The following is a 25692-nucleotide window of genomic DNA, read 5'->3' on the forward strand; positions in this document are numbered from 1 at the left end:
CACTTTCCTCTCCACTTTAGGAGGAATGTGGGCGGGATCTGATGTGTGTAATGGCACATGGTGGGCTCCATCCAAGCTGCTCATAAAAGCGGCAAAATGGGGCAAAAATGCCCATGTGAAGAGGTTGTATGTTGGTCTGTTATGAAATCAGCAAATCTGCTTGAGATTCTTTGTCATTTTATTAATTAAATCTTAGCATTGGGAATTGGGCTGGGGAAACAAGTGTTTTATGTACTGAAGTTTTTTCTTCCCCCTGCAGTGAATGATCCATAAGGCATTGTGTGTCCAGCACTAAGAATCTATAAACATAAGATAGATTTAAAGGGCTTAGATTTTGAGCTTCTGTCTTTCAATGATGTTGTACCTCTTATCATTTTCCTTCACCCTTGCATCCCAAATAAGAATCAGTTTGCCCTTTGTTGTAAGTGCAAATAGCATTCAATATTTTGTCCATTACAGATCATTCAGCCCAATCTATCCTTCATTCAGGTAGGTCATTGGCGCACTCTTGTTCCATAGTGAATCTGAAGTGCTTTAGGAGAGAAATGGCTGATACAATCTGCAGATGCTTGTTGCTTTAGGCTTTCATGAACCCTGAAGGTTCATCTTTCAAAATGTGAAATGAGAGTAATGTGGCACCTACTCTCTGTCTCTGGAAACCTATTGAGGAAACCCTTATTCATCTATTGCAGTTGCGGTCAGAGACCCTATTACTCTCATATAATGGCAGAAAATCATTGAAACAAAACTCTTCATTGCCCTGCAATGATAAAGAAAAGTGCAATTCATCCCTGAGCAGTGCATCAATTGTCACAGCACAACGACAGTATATGAAATGCTTGCCTGCTGAGCCCTGAGTCATCAGTCTGAACTTTTGCCATCCTCTTACCATAGGCACTTTCCTATAGTTCAGACATTTGCTGTCTCAGTGAGAAACAAGAACCCTTGCTATATGTGAGCCAAAAGAGAGAGAAAGCATACAAAACAAACATGGAGAAAAAGGAAAAAATGTTGAGACAAGGCAGGTTGTGAATGGAAATAAAACTGACATGTAACATATATAATCCTCTTTCTTGTTTCATTTCAGGGAGTTGTTTGAAGTTCACTCAGTTCTTTGAAACCTTAAGAGGAAAATTTCCAGAGATCTGAGCTGTTGAAAGTACAAGCTCCAAAGTTTCCTTTTTAGAATAATTGATGGTTATGAGAATAGGATAGAACACATGGAACTAATTTGTGTTAAATTACACCAATTGTCCATCTAGCTTACTATTTGTTATGCTGTTGTTTCTTTTATATTTATTTATTTACAACATTTATACCCCGCCCTTCTCACCCTTCTCAGTAAGGAATTATGTTTAATCAGAAAATCCGAGACATTGTATATGGAGCAAAATAATAAATCACATTATTCATAAATATATTTTAATGGTATATTGTATGGATTAAAATATTTTATTTGATTGAGTATCATATGTATCTGCTAAAACAGGAATGAACGTGTGACCTTCAAGATGTCACTAAGCTTTAAAATACATCTAGGCTATATGACCCTTGAGGAATTCTGGGAACTGCTGGTTAACAATATTGCTAGATTACTGCAATGTGCTCTGTGTCAGACAGAAGTGCTTGGGAGCTTTAGCTCACCCAAAAAGCTGCAGCCAGTCAGATTGCTAACTGAGCCTGGCTACACTGAGCATACAACCCTGCTGTTGCAACAGTTCCACTGGCCACTGTTGTATCTCCAGTTTAGTGATATTTTAATAATAGTTTTTAATATTGTTTCCTTCTCTCTTTCCAAATGTCATTAACTGGATTTGTTTTAATTTTGCAAGCTGCCTTGAGTCTACTACTGGGGAAAAGTAGGACATAAATAAATGAATAAATTAGCATTATCAGAAACAACAACATCTGGAGCCACAATTTGCCCAGCCTTGTTTTGGACCACTGGACCATTAGGAGAGCATTCCCTCCCACCAAAACAAAGCACAAGCCAATTGCTATAACTCAAAAACTGTCTGCTTGACGTATTAATAAGAGTGAAACAGTTATTATGAGATATCAGAAACAATCACAAGAAGTGGTTGTAGAAAACGTGATACTTCTTTTTCTCTCATTTTATCTTGAATATATTTTTGATGTATACATTTTTGTGAGGTACAAATGAAATATATTTGTTTCATGTCCATTATACTATGAAACTGAACTCTTAATTTAGTTACATTAGCATTTCTTTAACTGTTGGCTACTGTTGTTCAGCATGAATTGCCATTGTATCACATATTTTTAGACAGACCCAATGACTACACTTTTTTTTTGGAAGACTGAATAACAGTGTTAAACATATTATTGCAAAATGCTCAGATATTTGGAAAGCCCCAGTTATTAGTTGAATAAAATAAGATGAAATTATTTTATAATGTAACAGTAAAAGAACACTCCCCCAACCCCATTAAACAACCCTTCTGTATAGCTGTTAAATCACCGAATGTCTGTTTTAAGCAAAAAAATTGTTCCTGCTGGCAGAAGAACATAAAAGAAACCCATAGTAAAGAGTTTCACTGTTTGGGAGCAAGCTCTAAGAAGGCGCTCTCAAGTTTCCATTCCATTGACTTTTTCATGGCATGGCCTTGTCAATGCAAATGTTGTTCAATGAATTGGTTATACAAGCTGAGATTCTATTATAGGAAATTCAAAATACTCCCAAAAACATATGAAACTTTTTACTGCCAGTCAACCATTTCTGCCCTTAGGAAAAAAGGGGCTAAGATTTTTTCCTCAAGGAGCCTTGATGAAGAAAAGAGAGAATGCCTGTGGAAAAATCAGATGTCCCACAAACTTGTGCACTCATGTTCCACACTGTCAATGGTGACATGCGGTGAAGCAAGTGACATAGAAATGACTGCTAAGGAGAGTGTCATTTGCCATTGGCCACCAGCTGTACACAGTACAGAGAGAATGATAAAGATCCATAAGGAGGGAAAGATTTTTCTCTCCTTTCTCAACAGCTTTGCTAAAAGGGTCAAAAGTATACTAGCAGCCAGAAGCATTGGGAGATCTCCTTTTTACAGGGGATTTATGTACTTACTCGGCATTCCCCCTTCTCTTTTCCCCATCAAGGGCTCCCTGAGGCAGGTGTGGTGGGTGTTGGGCATGTGATCAGTCCCCTTTCCCCCCATCTCTCCTTTATGATGTATATGCCAAGGCAAATACTCCAAAATCTGGGGGGGGGGGGGATAAAATCTGAAAAGCTTCTGGTCCCAAGCATTTCAGTTTAGGGAGGCTCAGCCTATGAAATACAGTATAAGGTAAGGAGCTTCTGAAAGCAAGGAGATAATGGAAGCGTGGAGTGAATGCTGTCTGGTAGAATTTTTTGGTTTTCTATTATCAACATAATAGAAGTTGCTTCAATGTATTCAGACATGAATTTTGGTCTGACATACTGACTCACATTTTATCATTCTCCAACTCAAATGAACTTTATTTTTAAACTTAGATGTGAGTCTAAAACAACGCTTAAATGTTGTGACACTTATGATGCATGCAGATAGATGGGTGGATATGTTTTCTTTTTATTTTCATTCAATTTGTGATTTATCAAAATGAATGTGTCTTATTTGGAAAAATTCCCAAGACTTATCAAGACTGTAACTAAGAGCAGATAATCACAGCTGAAATGAACACTGCATTTTAAATTGGTGTATCAGATTTCAGTTTTCATTTTCTTTCATTCCAATTTAGATTTTAACAATAGATTGCTATGAATTCATTGTAGCCTTATTAATAATAAAATTTAAATTAAACAATATGCTTAGAATGGGTTACACTGTCAACTAAAACTGACATTTTGTTATGCTTTAACAGAATCTCATTGCCAGTGAAATCTAAAATATTTGAAACAATGCAAACAAAGCTGGTGTTTGCAATATTGTTATATCAGCAGTTCCAAAAGAAAAAGGCACATTTTAAGATTGTAAGAATCTGATAAATGACACGTCAGAATATCAGCAACATTTTATTAAATGTATCTACCCTATAATTGATTAAATTAAAGTAGTTTTCTTTTCTTTAGAAAAATAGAGAGGAGTATGACATCATTTTCAAGATTTCTGATTATTTCTCATTTTTAACCCCCAAGTGTAGCTAGAGACTTTCTCAGGGAATCTGCATTTTTCATAGGTTTCTGTTTGTCTCCAAAATGTTCAATGTCCCTAGCATTTTTTCAGCCAGGAGAAGGGCAGCCATAGGGCCTATCCTACATGACTCACAAACCTCAATCAGTCCAAAAGCCTCTCCTGGGTGTCTAGATGATATCCAGGGACTTTCACTCCCTAATGCAGTTATATCCTGCATTACCTAATGTCAGGGAATGTTCTATAGCTTCCTGAAGCAGTTCTACACTTTAAGGTATGTGAAGAGCTCAGCCAGTGACACTCAACAATACAGGTAAGAGTGACCATCCAGCTGGGCTGAACCAGGACATTAGGTAGGGCCTTCTCAAGGGTTAGTGTATGTTTTGAGGTTGAAATGTTATATCAAGTTAAACTGTTTGGTGTTTTGTAACTGTGTTTCCGGCAAAGCATTTCAGCAGTGCAGGAGTTAATCACTAGACTGCTTGAGTGATTGCCCACAGGACCTATGGGGCAGAGTTTCCGTGTGAACTGTCTGGCCGAAACTCATGAACTGTGGAATGTGTTTTTCTTATCAGTTGAGCTACGTGTGCCTAGCCGAGAGGCAAAAGGAAGAATGCCAGCTTCCAGCGATGGCTTTTGCTGCGATGTAAATATGCTTTGTAAATATTAAATAAGTGTTTGAACTTCAGACTGCGGATGTCTGTAAGTCTGTACTGCTACTCAGAACGAGAGCAGCAGTCTGACATTGGAGAGGAATTCGTGAGGGCAGAAGGTCACCAATTCATCAGGGTGCTGATCTGGAGCTGTTGATCGATGGTGTTTGAAGTAACTCATGCCAAAATTACTTTCAGGCTCCTGGACTCCCAAGAGAGGGTATACTGGCATCTTCCTTACTAACTTTCTGCAGACAGTCCTAAAGGAAGTAATGGGCTGGATTAGGAAAAACAAAAACAAATTGAAACTGAATCCAAGCAAAACAGAGATACTTGCCATCCAGGGTTCTCATCTGAGGATGGGGACATGTCAACCAGTCCTGCATGGGGTTACTCTCCCCCTGAAAGACTGTGTCTGCAGCTTGGGAGTTTTCCTGGATGTGTCTCTCCAAATGTCAGCCCAGTAGATGTGATGGTTAGGAGTGTTTACTATCTCCTTTGGCTGACTGCCAATTAATTTCTGAGCAAAGTACAAAGTATCACTTTTAAAGTCCTACATGATTTGTGTCCAGGTTACCTACAGGATCACCTTCTTCTATACAATCTGCCCCCAAACACTTAGCTCCTCTGGTGAGTGACTACTTCAACCAGCCAAAAGCCAACTGGCGAGCACCCAGAGGACCTTTTCATCAGCTGCCCCAAGACTGTAGAATGACCTGCCAGAAGAGCTCCAACAGCTAAATGAGGTGTTGGAATTTAAAAGACATTTGAATACCTATCTCTTCTGTCAGGCCTACACAGCCAGTTTTAATCATGAATTTTAAACTTGTATCTTGTGTTTAATCTTTGTTCTGTGTATTTTAATGTGTATTTTGTGGAAATATGTTTTAATGTGTATATTTTATATAATATTTTTTATGATTATGTGTTTTTAGCGATGCTGTAACTCACCTAAAGCCACAACAAGAGGCGGGTAAGAAATACATTATTATTATTATTATTGACACAATGACGTTGTATGACACAGCAAACAAGATAGATATGCTGGATTTCGTTTCACAAAACCACAAGTCGAACACTTCCCAAGTGTCTAGGACTGTGTAATGTATTTTCGGATGATGCGTGCAGATCCCAGCAGGGTGGCCTTTTGCAGTTGGCAGATTGTAATTTTGTCAATGTCTATTGTTTCCAAATGCCAGCTGAGATCTTTTGGCACGGCACCCAATGTGCCCATCACCACCGGGACCACCTGCACTGGTTTCTGCCAGAGTCTTTGAAGTTCAATCTTGAGGTCCTGATAGCGGCTGAGTTTTTCCTGTTGTTTTTCATCAATGCGACTGTCACCTGGGATGGCGACATCAATTATCCAAACATTGTTCTTTTCCACAACTGTGATATCTGGTGTGTTGTGTTCCAGAACTTTGTCAGTCTGGATTCGGAAGTCCCACAGTATCTTTGCATGTTCATTTTCCACGACCTTTGCTGGTTTGTGATCCCACCAGTTCTTTGCTGCTGACAGGTAGTACTTGATGCATAAGTTCCAATGGATCATTTGGGCCACACAGTTGTGCCTCTGTTTGTAGTCTGTCTGTGCAATTTTCTTACAGCAGCTGAGGAGATGATCAATGGTTTTGTCAGCTTCCTTGCACAGTCTGCATTTTGGGTCATCAGCTGATTTTTCAATCTTGGCCTTAATTGCATTTGTTCTGATGGCTTGCTACTGGGCTGCAAGGATCAGGCCTTCTGTCTCCTTCTTCAGGGTCCCATTCGTGAGCCAGAGCCAGGTCTTCTCCTTGTCAGCTTTTCCTTCAATTTTGTCAAGGAACTTTCCATGCAATGTTTTGTTGTGCCAGCTGTCAGCTCTAGTTTGTAGTGTGGCTTTCTTGTACTGGTTTTTTGTCTGCTGTGCTTTGAGGAGTTTCTGATTTTTGACTTCAATCAAAGCAGGTTCTTCACTTTGCTTTACATATTCTGCCAGGGCATGTTCTTCTTCTTTGACTGCTTGTTTTATTTGTAAGAGTCCTCTGCCCCCTGATCTTCTAGGCAGATATAGCTGGTCAACATCACTGCGAGGGTGCAGTGAGTGATGAATGGTCATGAGTTTTCTTGTTTTTCTGTCCAAATTGTCCGGTTCCATCTGTGTCCAGTTTATAATGCCAGCAGTATATCTTATGACAGGCATGGCCCAGGTGTTTATGGCCTTGATGGTGTTGCCTCCATTGAGCTTGCTTTTGAGAATTTTTCTGACCCTTTGTGTGTATTCTTTACTGACCACAGTCTTCACATGTTCATGCTTGCTGTTGTCCAGCTGTAATATGCCCAGATATTTATAGGCCTCTGGCTGGTGACACTTTATTGTTTGGCCATTAGGCATATTTATGCCCTCACTTTCAATGATTTTCCCCTTCTTCAATGCCACTGTCGAACATTTGTCCAAACCAAACTCCATGTTGATATCAGTGCTAAAAATTCGGATAGTGTTAGTCAGAGACTGGATTTCAGTTTTCGTTTTTCCATACAGCTTCAGGTCATCCATGTACATCAGATGCGAAATTTTGTGAGAATTCTTAGATGTTTGGTAGCCGAGATTTGTTTTTTGTAAGATTGTTGACAGAGGGATCATGGCAATAATGAAAAGCAGAGGGGACAATGAGTCTCCCTGGAAAATTCCTCTCCTGATGTTGACAAGTCCATAGCTTTCATTTCCAACAAACAGTTCAGTTTTCCAGTGCTCCATCATGTTTTCAATGAAGGTGCCTACGTTTTTACTAATCCCGATGGCGTCCAGGCACTTGATGATCCAGCTGTGTGGGAGTGAGTCAAAGGCCTTTTTGTAGTCAATCCACGTCATGTGAAGATTAGCTTTTCAGCTTTTACAGTTCTCCAGAATCATTTTGTCAATCAATAACTGGTCTTTTGTGCCCCTGCTTTTCCGTTTGTTGCCTTTCTGTTCATCTGGCAAGATGTTTTTTTCTTCAAGATAGTCTTGAATTCTGTCAGCTATGATGCCAGTCAGTAGTTTAAACATAGTGGGCAGACACGTTATTGGCCTGTAGTTTCCTGGTGCTGCTCCTTTTGTTGGATCCTTTTGTATCAGGTAAGTTCTTCCCGTTGTTAGCCATTCACTGATACTTCCTTTCTGCAGCATCTCATTGAATTGTTGGGCCATTTTTCCATGTAAACTAATCAGATGTTTGAGGCAAAATCCATGAAGTTGATCACTACCAGGCGATGTCCAGTTCTTGACTTTTTGCACTCGTTTGCTGATCATTTCAGTTGTTATTTCCATCTGTTCCATTTTGTTCTGTGAGAATTTTCCTTCAAACTCCTTTATCCACCCAGCGTTTTTGTTGTAGTTCTTATTATTTTCCCAAAGCTCTTTCCAGAACTTCGTTGTTGCAGTTTTCTCTGGCTTTATGGTTACTGTGTCTGTTGTTTGGTTCAGACTCTGGTAGAACCGTCTTTGGTCTGATTGAAACAGTTGATTTTGTCTGTACTGGATGATTCTGGCTTCATATCTTTCAATTTTTCTGGCTGTTGCTGTAATTTGTTCTTTCACAATTTCCAAAGCTTCTTCAATTTTTCTAGTGTTCAGCCAGTACTTTCGGATCAGGTATTGCTTGATTTTGTCATTCTTCAGTTTCTTCTCTTTCATATTTTTCAGGTTACTTGCATCTGATCTAAGCTTTTTGATTTTCAACTCTAGCCTGACCTTCCACTTTGGTTTTCCAGTCGATTTTCTTTGGGGCTGCCTTGGTTGTAGGAGCCCAAGTTCTTCTGTTACTATCACTGCTGCACTGTAGGCAAACTGGTTTGTTTGTTCAATTGATGTTATTTGGACAGTGGAGAGTGCTGCATTCACATCTTTCATGAGAGGCGCCAGGTGTCTCTTGGGCACTGTTTTTAGAGTTTTTAGAATTATTATTATTATTATTATTATTATTATTATTATTATTATTATTATTATTTATTGGCTGCTGCTGCTGCTGCTGATTATGATGATGATGATGATGATAGCAGGTCTTTGCTCAAAGGGCCTTTAGAATTATTTTGCACTGTCTCGCTGTGTTTTGTTTATGTGTTGCTTTCTATAGCTAAGTGTTTAATTGGTTATCAGTTATGAGTTAATGATATTTTAACTTTTGTATTTAGTATATTATTTAGCTATATGACTTTTGACTTTTGTAAGCTGCCTTGAGATCCAAATAGAAGAAAAGGTGGAATCATCTTCATATCCATCATCATCATCTTTATTTTAAACTTGAGACTTTGGTTACCTCCAGTAAGTGTCACTGAATTGAGTGGGAATTGCTTTTCAGCAAACGTATTTGCACAGTTGATTTTTTCCCTGCTAATGTTTTTCAGTAAAGCAAAAACAAAAAGTACAGTAACATAAATGAAGACACCAAAATTGGATTTTTGACTATTTTTCCAAGTACAGTAACACACCAGAAGTGGAATTTTGTCCATGTTGTCTAAGTACAGCAAATTCACAATAACATAGTAAATGAAATCACCAGAACTGGAATTTTGTCCATAGTGTCCATATTGTCTAAGTTTTTGTCTTCCTCTCCTTTTTCTGTCACAGTATGCATAAAGGTTTCTTTTGGGGGAAAACATTATATTTGCTTCTCTAATTCAGCTAGAAAAAGGAAATAAAACCACATAATATATCATTTTCCGTAAGAGTTCTCTTTTGACTTTAAACCAAGGACATCTGTGTTATATTTTAGAAACTCTTTCGGTTCTTATGGCTGAAATTAAGTCAAAGGCATGCTTAGGAGCAAGAAGCAATTGAAGGTTTAGATCAGGGGTCCCCAAACTAAGGCCCGGGGGCCGGATGCGGCCCATCGAAGCTATTTATCCGGCCCCCATGGCACAAGGGCAGAAGGGGGTTGGACTAAATGACCCAAGCTGTCTCTTCTTTTCTTACAACCATTATTATTGTTGTTGTTGTTATTATTAACATTGAGGCTGGGTGGCCATCTGTCAGGGGTGCTTTGCTTGTGCTTTTGGTCCACAAAGGCAGAAGGGGATTGGACTAAATGGCCCAAGGGGTCTCTTCCAACCCTCTTTTTTATTATTATTATTATTATTATTATTATTATTATTATTATTATTATTATTTATTAAAATAGGGGTAGGTGGCCATCTGTCAGGGGTGCTTTGCTTGTGCTTTCAGTGCACAAAGGCACAAGGGGATTGGACTCAATGGCCCAAAGGGTCTCTACCAACCCTCTTTTTATTGTTGTTGTTGTTGTTGTTGTTGTTGCTCCAACGGTCCGGCCCTCCAACAGTCCAAAGGATCGTGAACTGGCCCCCAGTTTAAAAAGTTTGGGGACCCCTGGTTTAGATGCTGCAAACTTAGCAAAAGTTTGTGTTATATATCACATGCTTAAACATTTCAACAAATTTGAATAGATTTCACCAAGTGCAAACTCCAAGATGGAAAAATCAATTCAGGCTAAGGTTGTTGTTTTTGTTGTTGTTGTTGCTACGTGCCTTCAAATCAACTTCAACTTATGGTGACCCTCTGATAGGATTTGTTTGGCAAGATTTCTCCAGGAGATTTGCCATTACTATTTCCTGAGGTTGAGAGGGTATGACTTACTAAGACCACACAGTAGATTGCCATGGCTGTACAGGGATTTGAAACCTGATTTCCCAGCATCCTGGTTGCATACACAAACAGTTGTACCTCATTGGCTCTCTCTTACTAAGTACATAATAATAATAATAATAATAATAATAATAATAATAATTATTATTATTATTATTATTATTATTATTATTATTATTATTATTTTATTCTTGCACCCCACCTCCATCTCCCCATGGGGACTCGAGGTGGCTTACAAATGCTTTATTAATGAACAATGGCAAGGGATGTTATGCTTTCTTTCTGTTGCTATTAGCAGTATTTAATAGGATTACTTCACTGACATACATCATTTATACAGTGTCTTCCATGTGTATATGTCTTCAAGTCACCTGTCAAATTTATGGTGAACCCAGGAATTTCAAAGGGGTTTTTAAGGCAAGGTTTACTCAATGCTGGTTTACTACTGCAGTCCTCTGAAATATTCCCTGAGGCATCTGGTATTCCTTGGCAGTTCCCTATGCAAGTGCCAACTAGCCTTGACCTTGGTTACATTCCAAGTTCACATGGGGCCCAGTGCCTTGAGGATATCTTGGCTCATGAACAATGTGCTGAACAGTTTAGAGTTAAGATGTTTCAAAGTGTATGTTAATTGTTACTTAAAAGTAATGCATTAATTAACAAATGGAAAAGATGTTTCAAAGATAATCAATATGATCAAGGGGTTATAACAACTCCCTTACACATAACATTGCATAGACTGTTGGGGCTGGATAGATTCATAAACAAAGGTGAGTGAGGTGAGATGATGAAGTATAAAAAATCATGTTGTGGAAAAATTGATAAAGAGTACCATTCCACCTTCTCTTGTGATACTTGGACCCAGGGCCATCTACTAAAGTTGAATAATGGGAGATTCAAGATAGAAAATGGACAATTGGACTGTAGAATTTGCTACTATGAGAAGTTATTATCATTGCCAAATTGAAAAGCCTCAAAATGGGGTTGGAGAAGTTCATGGAGGAAGGGTCATGATGGATGTACTGTATAGTCCCAGAATGTACCTTGATATATCAGTTGTTGGAAAGAGTAAGAAGAATTGTGTTGTTGCACTCATGGCTTCCTGGTGGGATTCTCATGACTAACTGGTTAACCAGTGTCTGTGTGAAAAAGCCACTGAACCTGACATCCATTTGGATGTCTCTTTGTATATTCTTAACATTTTGCAAAGTAGTCTACTTTTCTTTGAAAGCCCAATTTATGCAAGCATCAAAGCAAAGTGATTCACAAAGTGCATAATGCAACACAAGTTTGCATTTTCCATGACTCATATATCATCTAAAGTTGTCCTGTCTTCTACATGCCCTAACTAGAAAAGGGCACAATTTACAGCCCTTTAGCAATACTGCATAGCTTTAAGACAAAATGTTAAACTTTTAGATTCCATGCAGTTTATGATAGTTAAGAAGCTGATATTATCTAAATTAGATGCAAATATTTATTTAGGTTTGGATCAATGAAAAGTAAGAAAAAACTCTTTAAAATCTAGTGCAGAGCCTATCCTTGCTACCTGCTTCTACATCTGGATGTCTGCTGTTAAAACCCAGTCTGGTAAATCTTACTTACTAATCCTAAGGCTCAGACCTCATTTAATTATTGTGGGAAAATGTAAGAGATAAGAGGGTATCTCTCCAGTAAAATAATTAAATCAGCAATACAAAGGTTGAATAACTACCAGTCCTATGCCTGTCCACCACACACAAAGTCTAACAGGGAAAATATTTGTCCATAGTCAGGAGGGAAGAAAAGATGGCTGCATGTTAGGCTGATACAGGATGAGAGTAGTTATGGCCAAAGGAAACAAAGAGGGTATTAGCAAGAATGCAGACTAGGATTTTGTGAGTATAGACATGTACATTTTTATAATTCTAACCATTTCCCTTGCCTTTTGGCCCCTGTTTTCAGATATTCTAAGATCTTGCACAACCATGATGGGGAGAACATACTTGGAAACCTTCTTTCCTTTCTATACAGGTGTATCTATTTTTTCACTAAAACTTTATGTAACACTTTGAAACTCATCAGACTGCATGTTTAAATTGTAGGTATATTGGCTCTATTCACAAAGAACAATAAACAAATGGTGTATGGTAAGGTCTGTTGCTACAGTACGTCTAATAAAATACTCCCTCTACAGTTTTATAACATTGAGCCTTATAGGTCAAATAGATCAAATTCTTGATCGATGTTACAGGTTTGGTCTGCATCCTGGAATCAGTGGGGCATGAATCTATGAATTCTTACAACACAATCAGAGTCCACAATAAGCTATTCTTTCCTTCTAAACAGTATATCTGTTTGGAAGTGTGTGTGGAGGAGGGTGTTCTGATTAATTCTGTTTTCTTACAGATTGTGGAGGACTAATAAAAGAAAATGGAAATATATAGAAATTCTTTTTAAGACACTGCCAACTGGTTGTTTGTATGCCATGAAAAATATGCTATATTAATGATGTGCTCAGTATCGACACTGAAGTATCCATGAATCATTCAGCCACAAAGGCAGAACTTTTAAAAATTAGATGTTGGAACATTATTCCAGCATGAAAGGCAACAAAGATTTAGGAAGACACTAAAGAGTAGATGGCATAAAAGTGAGACATTACCAAAAGCCATTCTCCTTTTTTTAAAACTGTGTGTATAAAACTACAGATGTCTTCCAATAATTCAGAAGAGAGAGAAAATGGTTCTTGTAAAATAGAAATGAGCAAAAGACTGGTGTTTAAGATGTTGCTTGATGTGTTCGGAAATCAAGCTGAGACACAGTTCAGTTCTCAGTCTGAGAAAAAGAGAATACAAAACTCCCTGTTGGGCAGATCTTATGATCCAGCATATATCTTCTATAGGGAAGTACATCTTTATGTTCTTTGTCACCACAGACCAGAATGAAGGATTCCTGCACAATTCTCACCACTGGATGAGAAGGCAAAGATTACCAGGCAGCACCCAGTCATTGTTCATGTTTTGGGAAGTATTCATCCTTGCAGAGATGAATAAGTTTATTTGGCACTGTAACACATTTTCTGTGCAGAAATCATGCTCTCTGTGAAGATGTACACATTTTTCCTTTGAAGTAAACACATTTCTTTAGGGAAACAAATACATATAGTTCTGTATAGTTTCTGTCCTCTGGTCCTAACTAAAGAAATTATGTGCATCTAGTCTCCATGAATGATTAACAAAATTTACCAAAAGCCTGAGAAAAAGTTTTCTCTCCCTATGTTTTCCCTTACTGCCTGCTTCCAGTGGTGAGTTGTATCAAATACCAAATGATATAGATAGGTTCTACATGAGACTGGAGAGGGGAAAATTAAGGGAGCTAGAAGACAGTGGTCATGTATTTGCCCATTAGTGCCATCCAAGAAAACATGAATAAAATGCATTATGAAACTGAAATCTGTGTCATCATTTGAAGCAGGGGTGACCATTTCTCCTTCTTCCTGACTGCACAGGAACCCCACACTGATATTAGCCTGGTGGAACAGAACTTAGTTGGAGCTCCATGGCAGGCTGGGAGTGGCAGTGGTGACAGTCCGGAGGAGAAGAAATGCAGATTGTCCCAGCAGAACAGATGTACTTCCTAGCTTTTGAACAATGGCTTTAATATTCATATGTTGCAGACTGGGATCTACATCTATTTTTGAATAGAGTACATGGGTTGAAGACATTGCAGATTCTGTTTCAGGCAGTATAACTGTTTCAGCCTAATCAGTAGTTATCTAGAAAGATGCACTTTCATAAATATCCTAACCCAGAATGGAAAACCTCTGTTGGTGGAAAGCGTGCATGGCTCTTGCAAAACCCAAACGACCACTGCAAACAAACAAATAACATCAAAGAGACTAAAAACAAAAAGACAGACAGCAGAAAAGAAGCACTATGAATTCAAAATTTTTTCCCCATAAGATCCTGCTTAAAGACCATGGTGTGGTGGTCATAAAAAAGGTGGTGGTGGGAATCTTCAGGACAAGATGTGTAGGGGGCACATTTCCACTTCTGGAAAGCTTTCAGTACTGCTATTCAGCTAAGCAACAAGACAAAACTTGCTTCCAAATCTTGTGAAGGCAAGTTTCACTTCTTTTTCCCCCACTGAAATTCAACTGGGTGCATTAAAAACTAGAACTAAAACAAAAATATGCAACCTGTTATCTCAGTAAATTATGTATTGCTCAGATGGCCTGATAGTTGGGTTATATGTCCTAACTCTCAGATTTAATTCCAACCTACCTAATATTCACAAGACCGTGAATTAAAAATGTATTCTGCAAAATACGTAGGTAGATTATTCCAACTTCTCACATTTAATCAAAGATTCCAATATCTGCATCTGTATGGAGAAGTCCCCAAAAGAATCCAGTAGTTGTTTGCTTCTGATACAGTCTGGCTTTAAAACAAAAGAATTTATCCCTGATCTCCAATGATATTAATAAACAATTACAAATGAACAGCAATGCTGACAGCATTCAGGGAGATAAGACAAATGTTAAGTAAATTGCATTCAGTAAATAAAAGGGCAGAATAAATAAAGTGTTTCCCAGCTGACAGTATCTTGACACACTCTATTTTTAAACTGTATTTTGGAGGAGAAAGATATTGGGAATATTTTGTACATTGGAAGCCACATTAGGCTCCATTTTGTGAGGAAAAAAATGCATGCAAATGCAATAGATAGGTAAATGAAGCCAACCTAGACTTCCTATAGATTTCCAAAATCTAAGAGCAACCATAGAGAAGGCACTGTCATGTATTGCCAGCAAACATGGTTGGGATTGAGAAAAATGCCTACCCATAAAAAACTTAAGAGTTCAGGCAGGTTTATATGAAAAGATAAAATTCTTCAGAAAGTAGACTACAGTCATATATTTAAATGTGTTTTTATCTTAGGTCTGTCTTTTAATATATGTGTTTTAATTCTTCTGTGTTACATCTATGTATTTTAACTTTGTTGTACTTCACCTCGAGCCTTGAGGAGTGATAACAAGTAATAGTAGTAGTAGCCAAAAATGGACCAGAAGCTAGTACAGATGTTGTATCAGAGGAATTGTAGGCTCCCTATAATCAGCATCCAAGAACAATTTAGCTGCAGCTCTTTAGACCAGTGGAAGTTTCCAAACATTTTTCAAAGACCACCATTATAATAATCCAAATGAGATGCAACTAAGACATGGGTCAGGTATCTCAAGGAAGTCATGCAATTGGTGCTCTAATTCTAATTCTGCAAATGCATGTCTATCATTATTGAAATCTGAAAACCTAGATTGAAAATTGAGTAAGAATACAGTCAAATGGCCAATTATGATTTCAGAGGAAAGGAAACTTCATTTTGCATAAGTTGCATACTTATTCCTTGATCTGCACACAACTGACAGAAGAACTTTTGTCTTGTCTGGATAAGCTTCACTATTTTTACCCTCATCCAGTTAGTTACCATGGTCAGGCAATGCTTTTAACCAAAACGTCTTTCTTGGATTGATGTGGAAAAGAAAGATTGAGTTGTACCTATGACATAAAACCAAAGACACTGGAAGCATTTCTCAGTACTTTCATATATATGTTGAGTAGCATGAGGGACAAAGGAAAACCTATGGGATCCCGTAGGCCAATGGCCAAGGAGTCAGACACAAATTCCACACATTTTCAGGTAAGCCTCCTGGGATGTAGAATCGTGTATCTGCTATAAGCACTTTAAGTATAATTTCCCCCTATAGAATGTGGCAAAAGTCTCTTTTTAGGCTACAATTTTCATAGTTCCCTAGCCAGTATGACCATTGGCAGTGGTCCGAGGGATATCCAGAAAGTAAGGTTACAAAACTCTTTTAAAATACAAAGAATGAATATATTTCAACAAAACTTACATGGATCATATCATAGACACTACACCACTTTTCCACATAATCACCACTCTGCTCAACACACTTTGTCATCCATGGAACAAGTTCCTTATGCCTATGTCATAGAAGTCTCCTGCGGAGAAAGCAGCAGCAACAGAGCCAGAGCTGGGAGTGAATGGCAGAGGCGGAAGTGAGGAGGAGGGGCAGTGGTTCCTCCCTCCCCATTGCCTTCCTCCTCCTCCTCACTCTGGCGTGACTCGTCCTTGCCATGGCATAGCTTGTTGGGAGGCTGGACAGCTCAGAGAGCCCCTCCAGCCAGGATGCAGCCTCGGCCATGCCTCTACCTCCACCCCCTGCTTCCAGCTCTGGCTGTATTGCTGCTGCTTCCTCCTGCAGGAGATTTCTATGACACAGGCATAGGGAACTCATCCCACGGATGACAATGTATGTTGAGCAGAGTGGTGATTCTTTGTATTTTAAAAGAGTCTTGTAATTTTACTTTCCTGATATCCCTCATAGTTGTGGTATTCAGCAAAACCATAGTTCTAAACACCAACTTTTTAACATTGGTACAAAAATACTACATCATAACAGTACATTTGTCGGTGTTTCCAGTATGGTTTTTATCCCATCTTTTCCTCTCAATATGCTTTCCATTCATTTTCTGGCACATGTTAATCATTTCAAATGTAGAAGAGGAGATATTAAGTTTCACATTTGTAGTGTGCATGGAGAGTTTCTTTTATAATTGCAAACCTTTGAGTTCAATTATTTTACTGTGATCCAATTTCAGAATGACAGAAACCCATACAATGAAAACAAATTGCCATCAGATCTTTGTGCATTTAATTTTCTATTGGTTTGATTGCATTGTTGATAATTTCATATACATATGTACAGAAAAGAATATATATTTACCAATATGCAGTGATGTAATACAGAACTGCTATTATAATCACAGTTGCTTCCATGCTGTGGAGTACTTTTTGGATTCCCATTTAATCATAGAACAATAATCACACTAATTTTGTTTGACACTTTTTAAAGCCCTTTAGGAAGCTACACAAAACAAGTGATTTTAATGGACTTTAGTGGAATTAGAAAGCAACCATCTAGCAATTTCCGAACTGTAATTCTTTTACATGAAGACTATTAAATAGGAACCTCATCATGGTTTGAGCCACTGAAGAGCTAACAAGGAATCACAGAGTACAACGAATTCCCCTTGTGGAGAATTAATATACATTGGACTATTTTATTCCCTGCATTGATTTTCATGGACATCGTTTTAGTTGCTGGTAGTAATTATTTCTGGGTCCAGATCACAAATCAATAGGAACAAAAGTAATTTGATTCCTCCCTGAAACAAATTATTTGTAAAATGTAATGGTTAGTATACAATACTGCAGGTAAAGATTTGTAACCTAGGGGTCTGTAATTGGTCTGTATTCATTAAGATTACATAGTATTACTGGAAACCTACTGTATATACTCATATGTATGTCGATTGCTTTTAATCAAAATGTTGGCCCAAAAAACCTTGGTTCAGTTATCTACAGACTAATGTAAGTACCACACCATAAATTTTATATTTATATAAAAGGAACCATACTTTTCTCTGAGTAGATTGGCAAAAAGTGAGAGAGTAGTTAATCCTGGAAAAACCTTTCTTAAAAGTATAAGGCCCTCTACTCTTTCTACAGCAACCCTACTTCTAGTCTTTTGGAATGCCTGGGAAGAAAACTAGTGATGCCAGCATTTCTTGATGCTTACCCTCAAAGGACTGATACTTTCCCCTCTCTGTGGAATGACCCTTGACTTATCCATGGGTTGTGCCAAAATTCATAATTTTTCTCCCCACACATGTTCTCATCTTATACATGAAGTCAAATTGTATATATGGTATAGAAGTCCCGAACCATCTTGAGGTACATTAATCTTCTGATCAGGGCACTGAGGATATAATATCCCTATCGCCTCCCACCAGTGAGCAAGCCTATGAGAATTAGAAGCAGGAACCTAGTCACAAGACCTTGTTACAGTATTGCCCACTGATGGTCAGATAGAAATGTTACCATTCTTACATTCTAATCAGACGTGGAATGGACCCCTTTTGACTGATTATGCAGATGGCTCTTAAGATGAGCAGGTGAGTTGGGCAATAAGACATTACTAAGGCATAACTAAGGCTGGCTCTACACTAGAACTAACGTAGTTTGACATCACTTTAGCTGTCATGGTTCATTGATATGGAATCCTATGATTTGTAGTTTGGTGAGGCACCAGCACTCTTTCGAGAGAGAAGGCTAAAACACCTTGTAAAACTAGAACTCATGGAAGTTCCATAGCATTGAGCCACGGCAAAGTATTGTCAAACTGCAGCAATTCTACAGTGTAGTAGCACCCTGAATGACCAATCTAGTATTCCAGCAACTATTGTTCAGATGGCAGAAAATACCAACCAATTTGTGCTAATTCTTTGTGGCTTTCATATCCAAAGGCAAGCCTCTTTAAGATCTGGAATTTTACAGCAGAATTTCCCACTTGGTTTCCTTCTGTTTCTGGGGAGTTTTTTGAAATGGTCCACTGGATTGTGTGTCTTTTTGTATTATATTAAAAATGACAACAGATGGCAGTTCAATTTCTGTTGTTAAATGTCACATAGTATAAACATGCCCTTTTATGTGTCCCTTTATTACAGACAGGGAATGTAATGGGTACTTTTAGATACATATTCACTTTTAATACCAATAGGTTTTGACATTTTGATCTAGCCGGAATCCTCCCCCCCCCCTTTCCTGCTAGCATTTCAAAGTAATCTCTAGCCATGAAATGCAGGTCTTGTTTAGATAGCTAGTAACTCCTATAATAATCTTAGTAGGGTTCACTAGTGACCGGTGGAACTTAGTGGAGAATGTTTGCAGTAGTCTTTCCATGTTAAAGCCTATGCACATAGCTGAGACCCTTTTTAAGTACACATGACGGCATTTGCCATATCATAGTAAATTGGAAATACTGATTACTATGTTTATGGAATGCCATCTCATACAACAGTGAGCTCTACAGAGTCTATGCCATTTCACAACCCCATTTCTGCTGTGACTTGAATGCTGTTTTCTGAATATTGGTATCTGTTTTGAATAATGTCCCAACACTAAATTGAATACAGTATATTTAATCAGCAGGTAAATTGTCCACGATAGTCCACAGTGATCAATTACATGATACAAAAAAATACTATTTGTATTATTGGGTGGTGTCTCTCTATATACAACAACTTATATGTACATCTTTCATTATATGATCAGGAACTGAACTCATAATTGTAATTGTAGGATCGTCCAATCTCTACTTACTTCTCTAAGTGGAGAGAAGAAATACAGTTTACTCATTTGGTGAATGAGTAAATGAAGGATAGGGTTTACTATCTTACTCTAGCATATCCGCCCAAAATTAAAAATGGACAATTGCTAGAGACTTGGAGTGATGTATTGATTCTCCATGAGTATCTGGAAGGCTGTACTTCCACCAGTCATACTCTTGCAATCCACCAGCCTTTGAACAGCTCTCTGAATAGAATCCAAAGTGCTGGTTGTTATTGGTCATTCTGCCACATTTTTTAGTATTTTCAGCCCTCCCTCCCAGCTTTTCTGCATCTGCATAGGCTTTTCAAAATATAAAGTAATTGGCTTTAAGCCTTGTGGGGACTTTAAAATGATTGAGGATGATACACACAGTCCATGGCACCTCCTCTATAAATGAATGCTCACTCAGATGGTCATATTTTGCAATGCTGACCTATGAATTCCTCCCAAAATTCCCAGAACTCAAAAAGGGAAAGCAAATCCTCATATCAACCCCCAGGGTGGGGTCCTTCTAAGTCCCCAGGCCCTAGAACCCAAAGAGGCCATTCCAGAGACCCACTCTTCACTCAAATGGTGCCAAGGTGTATACCAGCTTTTGGTATTCTCCCCAAAACCTGTCAGTGAATCAAATGGTTAAGCAGCCTTGAGTTCAAAATACTGTAGTGTAAATTAACCTTTGAACTGATTTCTTGGGCAGAGATTTGAAATTTTCCCTAGGGTCATTTAAAATTGGTCCGTGTGTCTCATTTGTTTGGGACCAGGATGCCTTTGTGTTTTCATTTAACAAGGGAATCTATCATGAGGGTCTTATAGGAGAACATGGGAACATGCAATTTTTCCATTGGGGTTGAAGCTGCATAACTCTGTAGTTTGTGGAATCTAATTCTTGATTGCAATATAGTTAAGTATAGACTTTAAGGTAGGTAGATAGATACTTGCCTTTGAGAAGTTGGATATTTGTTCTCTTCTTGCAGGATCTCTCTCCATAGGCTCCCCCTGACCCAATTCACAAGGACAAGGATATGCAAATCAAATTGCCCAAAATGTTCTATATACTTACTTACTGGACCATGGAGAATATGAATTATTCATAGTTTTCAGACAAGATATGTATGCATTGGCCTCTCTATATTTTATTAGTAATAAATATGCTATTTTCACATAATTTATGGCTCTTGGGTCACAATGTAGCATATGGTTTCAATGCAATATAGCAAATTTGCACTCAAGTGACCTTTTATGTCTAGTGTATTCAGCTAAAGCCAGCTTAAAAGAAGTTTTTGTAATCTTATTAGAAAGAAACTGGTTTATAAATCTAGCAACTGCACTAAATCAAGAAAGCATAATTGATTTCCAAAGAGTTGGAAAAACATCACAAGTAATAGAAAAAATAAAGGGGGGATCAAGTTATATATAAAATTGTTTAGAACCCATTTTGATTTGGCAGTTTGGGCCAACTCAGCAACCCTTAACAATCTATACTTCCATTTTAAGTGTTCAAGTCCATTTCCACATTTAAGTAAACAGTATTTTTACTACATATCAAAAAATTAATCCATATTTGCTATCAAGTTCTTTATCCATAATGCCCAACTGAAACATTTATGGTAATATTACAGGCTATACCCTTTTGTAAATTAACATATAAATTTCAGTCCACTAACTTTTCTCCTTCTTCAAAGTGCCACCTTGTCATGTTCTCTTCTTTAAAGGTTCTGCTTCTAATTTCGAAGCCATACATTTTTTAAGTATATGGTTATTGTCTTTACACAAATCTAAATAGAACTCGTTTTTTTTAACCTCTATGGATTCATTTCTCTAATCTTGACTAAATCTGTCCATAAATTGCATGTAAGCAAGCCAATTATTATCATGTACAACATTTGAGTTGATTTTACAAACTGGAAAAGCACAATCTGCTCTTGTCCATTTGTGCATGAATCAAGCAGTTTGGCTCTTTTGCTTTTGGGAGAAGGGATTTGAGTTGTGGGGGGCAGATGCTTAAAAAGCATAGAACAATAAAGTTCCCCTATCATCCACTGATAAAACTTTCCTTTTTATGTAAATAAACAAGTTTTATACCATGAATTACCGGCATGTCTGTCTATGTCCTGTCCCCACAAACAGTACTTTGAACCTTCAATTGTAGCCACTAGCTAGGTGTACATTTGTGGTTAAAACTAGTGAGCCAGCTGCACCCATTCCTGGAGATGTCTGATCTGGACACAATTATACATCACTTGTTACTTTCCATTTGGATTTTTGTAATGTAGTCTATGAATGCCTTTGAAAAGGTTGTGGAAACTTCAGCAGCTGCAAAATGCTATAGTCAGACTACAGTTGATTACAGGAAGAACAGAAACTCCTATTTACAACTATAGTATTTAACCAGCTGCCAGTATTTTTCCAGGCACAAATCAAAGTACTCGTTTTGGTTTTAAAGCCTTATATAGGTTGAATCCAGAATACTCAAAAGTGTGTATCTCCTCATATAAGACATATATAAACCTGCCCAAACTTTGTGGTTATCATGGGAAGTGTTTCTCTCTATCCAACCACTGTCACATGTATGTTTGGTGATGACATATAAAAAGGGAGGTGCTCTTCTTTAAAAAGAATTAGTATGCTTTCATTTAAAACTTCTTTAAATTCAATATTCTTTTAATTTTTCTTGATTTAATTGCTTTTAAACTTTGTAACAATTATGATTCATTTTATTTAGATTCCATTTTAACCTATGCTCTAAACTTTGATTTACAGAGTAGCCTGGGTCCCAAGATAACTGGCGAATAGAGGGAGAAAACGTAGACACAGCGACAGACTTTGCATTTCTAGGGGCAAAGATTACTGCAGATTCAGACTACAGCCAGGAAATCAGAACACGTTTACATCTTGGGAGGAGAGTAATGACCAACCTCGATAAAATAGTGAAGAGTAGAGACATCACACTGGCAACAAATGTCCACATGGTTAAAGCAAGGAAGCCTGAGCGAAGGAAGACAGACGCTTTTGAAACTGTGGTGTTGGTGGAAAATTCTGAGAGTGCCCTGGACCGCAAGAAAATCAAACCAGTCCATACTCCAGGAAATAATGCGTTCTACTGCGCACTGGAGGAAAGGATATTAGAGGCAAAAATGAAGTACTTTGGCTACATAATGAGAAGACAGGAAAGCTTGGAGAAGATCGTGATACTGGGGAAAATGGAAGGAAAAAGGAAGAGTGGGTGACCAAGGGCAAGATGGATGGATGGGTAAAGAAAACTGTCCATGAAATTCCCCCAAATGTTATCTTGAGTCTGGTAAAGTCCTATCATTTTGGCCACTATCCCACAACTTGTATACATAAGCAGAAATGAGAAATTTAGAAGAAAACAGGCAGCACAAGCAAGCATTAAAGGACCGAAAATTATATCTGGTGCCTATTTTGGGTTGTTTTTCACCTTAGAAATGTGCAACTGCCATCCATTGGATCCTGCCACAGTTATTCAGAGTTATAGAATTATTATTTCAAGAACTGACAGTTTATCTCCAGAGGAATTTAGTTTATTGGATGCTAAATCGGACCCACTCTTCTTCCCACTGGGTTTGGCTGGATGACATGCATTGCTGTGCCATTACCTGTCAAGAGAAACCACATGTACTTTACTTATCCAGGTCCAATGGGTATTTTTCACAGTCACTTGTCCTCTGAACTCAATGGCCCACAGACATGACCTTGGGCAAGGGACCTGAACAAGTTTGAGCCTGATTGCCTGTCCAGTTTTCTCTCTTAGGATTAAACCTGTTTAAACATTTAAGTGTCAAATCAGAATCTGAAGCAACCTGTGGGAGAAATAGGCCACAACTAAAGGCAAATCCAGGGGATTTAAACTCACACTTCAGTCATGCTGGGCTAAATAATCTCCTGAAAAGGGGTGCAGTGTGGCTAATGACCTCAATGCCTGTCAGTTGATAATTCTACTCTGTGTTTTTTAATTAAAGTTCCCCAAGGTGCTGACGTTTTTCTGAGGACTGAATTGAGCACTTTTGAAAACCCATTTAAAGTTTAAAATCCAGAGCAAATGTGCTGCCACCCAAATGATATTAGAGCTATGAGCCACTGCTCCAATGATAGGATTATCTCTGACATGCGGGTTTTATAATTTCCAAAGTAACAAACAGGAAGAGGGAATTATTCTGCCATCCTGTAATTCTGTATCTGGAGACTGTGTTTGTTTCCTATAGGTTGCATTTGTCAAGATGACAGTCTTAGGTCCCTTCCCCCACCCAAACAATTCCTAAAGCCTTGACACCACCAAGGTTCATGGAGGATAATTAAAGTACTTTATAAGCCCCATGCAACCAAATCTGTTTTGGATATTTTGCAAGATAGCAGAATAACTAATCTGACCATCACTATTCACCCATTTTAAGGAGGTGATAGGTTCCCTCTCTCCTCTGCCATCCATGACATTAGTTTTTTAATAGAGTCGGTGAAGATGTGCTGATCATATTTTCAAAAGAACTGTCCTACAATGGCTCATTGCAGCTTCTGTATTGACAATGTTTTTCAATGCTTTCCCATGATGAGTAGTTTGTGTATTTTTAATATTCTCTGCAGTCTCTTCAAGTCTAATGGGCTTATTCAACCATACAATGAAGAGTGACCCTATCAGGCAATTGGCTACAAGGTTACCTGATTGAGCGCATGACCCTCCAAAACCTGTTTTCCTGAACTGCTTGAAATTGCTTAGTTGTAACAGGAACTCGAAACATTTTCTTTTCAAAAAGACAATGTTTTCCTTGACAGCACATTATTATTGACTCTAAGGGGTTTTCTTTATTTTTGGCTAGACAATGAAAAAAGGAAATGAACAGCATATTGCATTTTATATCAATAGCTCAGCACACCAAAAAATGGCATTCAATTTCAGTGATATTCCACAGTCAAGCAACAGTGGTGAATAAGCAAATTTTCCTGAATTCAAATGTTAAACAGAAACAGAGTAATTGTGTTTTCACACCAATATCTACTCTTTTTTCTCCAGCCTCATATTCTGCCAAGTTTCTACTTGCTCATATACATTAATCCGTGTAGTTATTTACTTTTCAACATTTTCATATCATTGTACACTATGTATGCTCTTTAATATATGCCACTCAGTTCTACCAATCCATTTTATCAGATTCAGATGAAAGGATAAATGCGCTGACTGATATAATGGAAATGTGGAATTTTGGACTACGAATGGACTGGATAAGGACTAATGTATTTTAATTCAAATTAAACAAGATGGTGGCTTGATGGCTTCAGCTCCCAGTGGAGGCTGTGTGCAGCCTGCTTTGAATGGAGTTAAAGTAAATCTAAAGGTTTATAGTTTTGTGGTGCCAATAAATCCAACATTGGCGCTGAAGGTCCAAGTAGCATATATGATGCTTATGTGAGGGTGATGATTCTTTGAAACTTTTCCCACTCATTACCCTTTTTTATCCAATACATTTTATGTGACCCCAGAAATAAATATAAAATCAAATATTTATTGAAAATAAATAAGGCTGGAGCATTTTCTGCAGAATCTGCTGTAAATACTGCAGCTGTTTTTTGTGCGACGATGAGAGATATTTGCCTCTTTTTCTGTAAACCCTCTCTGAATATCAGCAGTTATGTTCTCTACCACAAAATTTAAGTGATGCAGGGAATGTAGCGTGAAAATGTACAATACAGATGGACATATTATATAACTTTTTTTGTTTGTGAGAGGAGCACAATGTGCAGACATGTATTCAATGTAAGACATTCGCCTCACAGGCTCAGAAAAATTGGGAGTCTCATTTATGAGATATTTTGTATCTGAAAGCTCTTACTCCCTCAGCCTCAGTCTCAGCAACATTGACTGGAAAATTGGCCCAGCCTGCCCAAAACTGTTATGTTGATATGGGTTTGATCTCTGGCGTACCTTTGGTACCAATAGCTTCACCATCATCTACGATCCTGCCACCATTCACTTCTACCAAACAGTCTGTGACTAAGCACTTGGCAGAGGAATTGCCTTCGAAATTGAAGAAATCCAGGGCTC

The 25692-nt window shown here is 38.0% G+C and overlaps 1 long non-coding RNA gene across 3 annotated transcripts; it reads left to right on the forward strand.

Annotated features, from left to right (window-relative positions):
* Nucleotides 1-4660: 4660 nt before the first annotated feature.
* On the forward strand, nt 4661-25315 carry LOC103279012 (uncharacterized). 3 transcript variants are annotated; one of them, XR_506487.3, is made up of 4 exons: nt 4661-4776; nt 5719-5756; nt 12348-12416; nt 22398-25315. It is a non-coding gene; the product is annotated as an uncharacterized LOC103279012 (long non-coding RNA). The 3 variants fall into 3 exon arrangements; XR_010006250.1 differs by lacking the exon at nt 12348-12416; XR_010006249.1 differs by lacking the exon at nt 22398-25315 and having other exon boundaries at nt 12348-12723.
* The last annotated feature ends 377 nt before the right edge of the window (nt 25316-25692 follow it).

This window comes from Anolis carolinensis, chromosome 5, assembly GCF_035594765.1.
Source record: "Anolis carolinensis isolate JA03-04 chromosome 5, rAnoCar3.1.pri, whole genome shotgun sequence".
In the NCBI taxonomy this organism is placed as follows: Eukaryota; Metazoa; Chordata; class Lepidosauria; order Squamata; family Dactyloidae; genus Anolis; species Anolis carolinensis.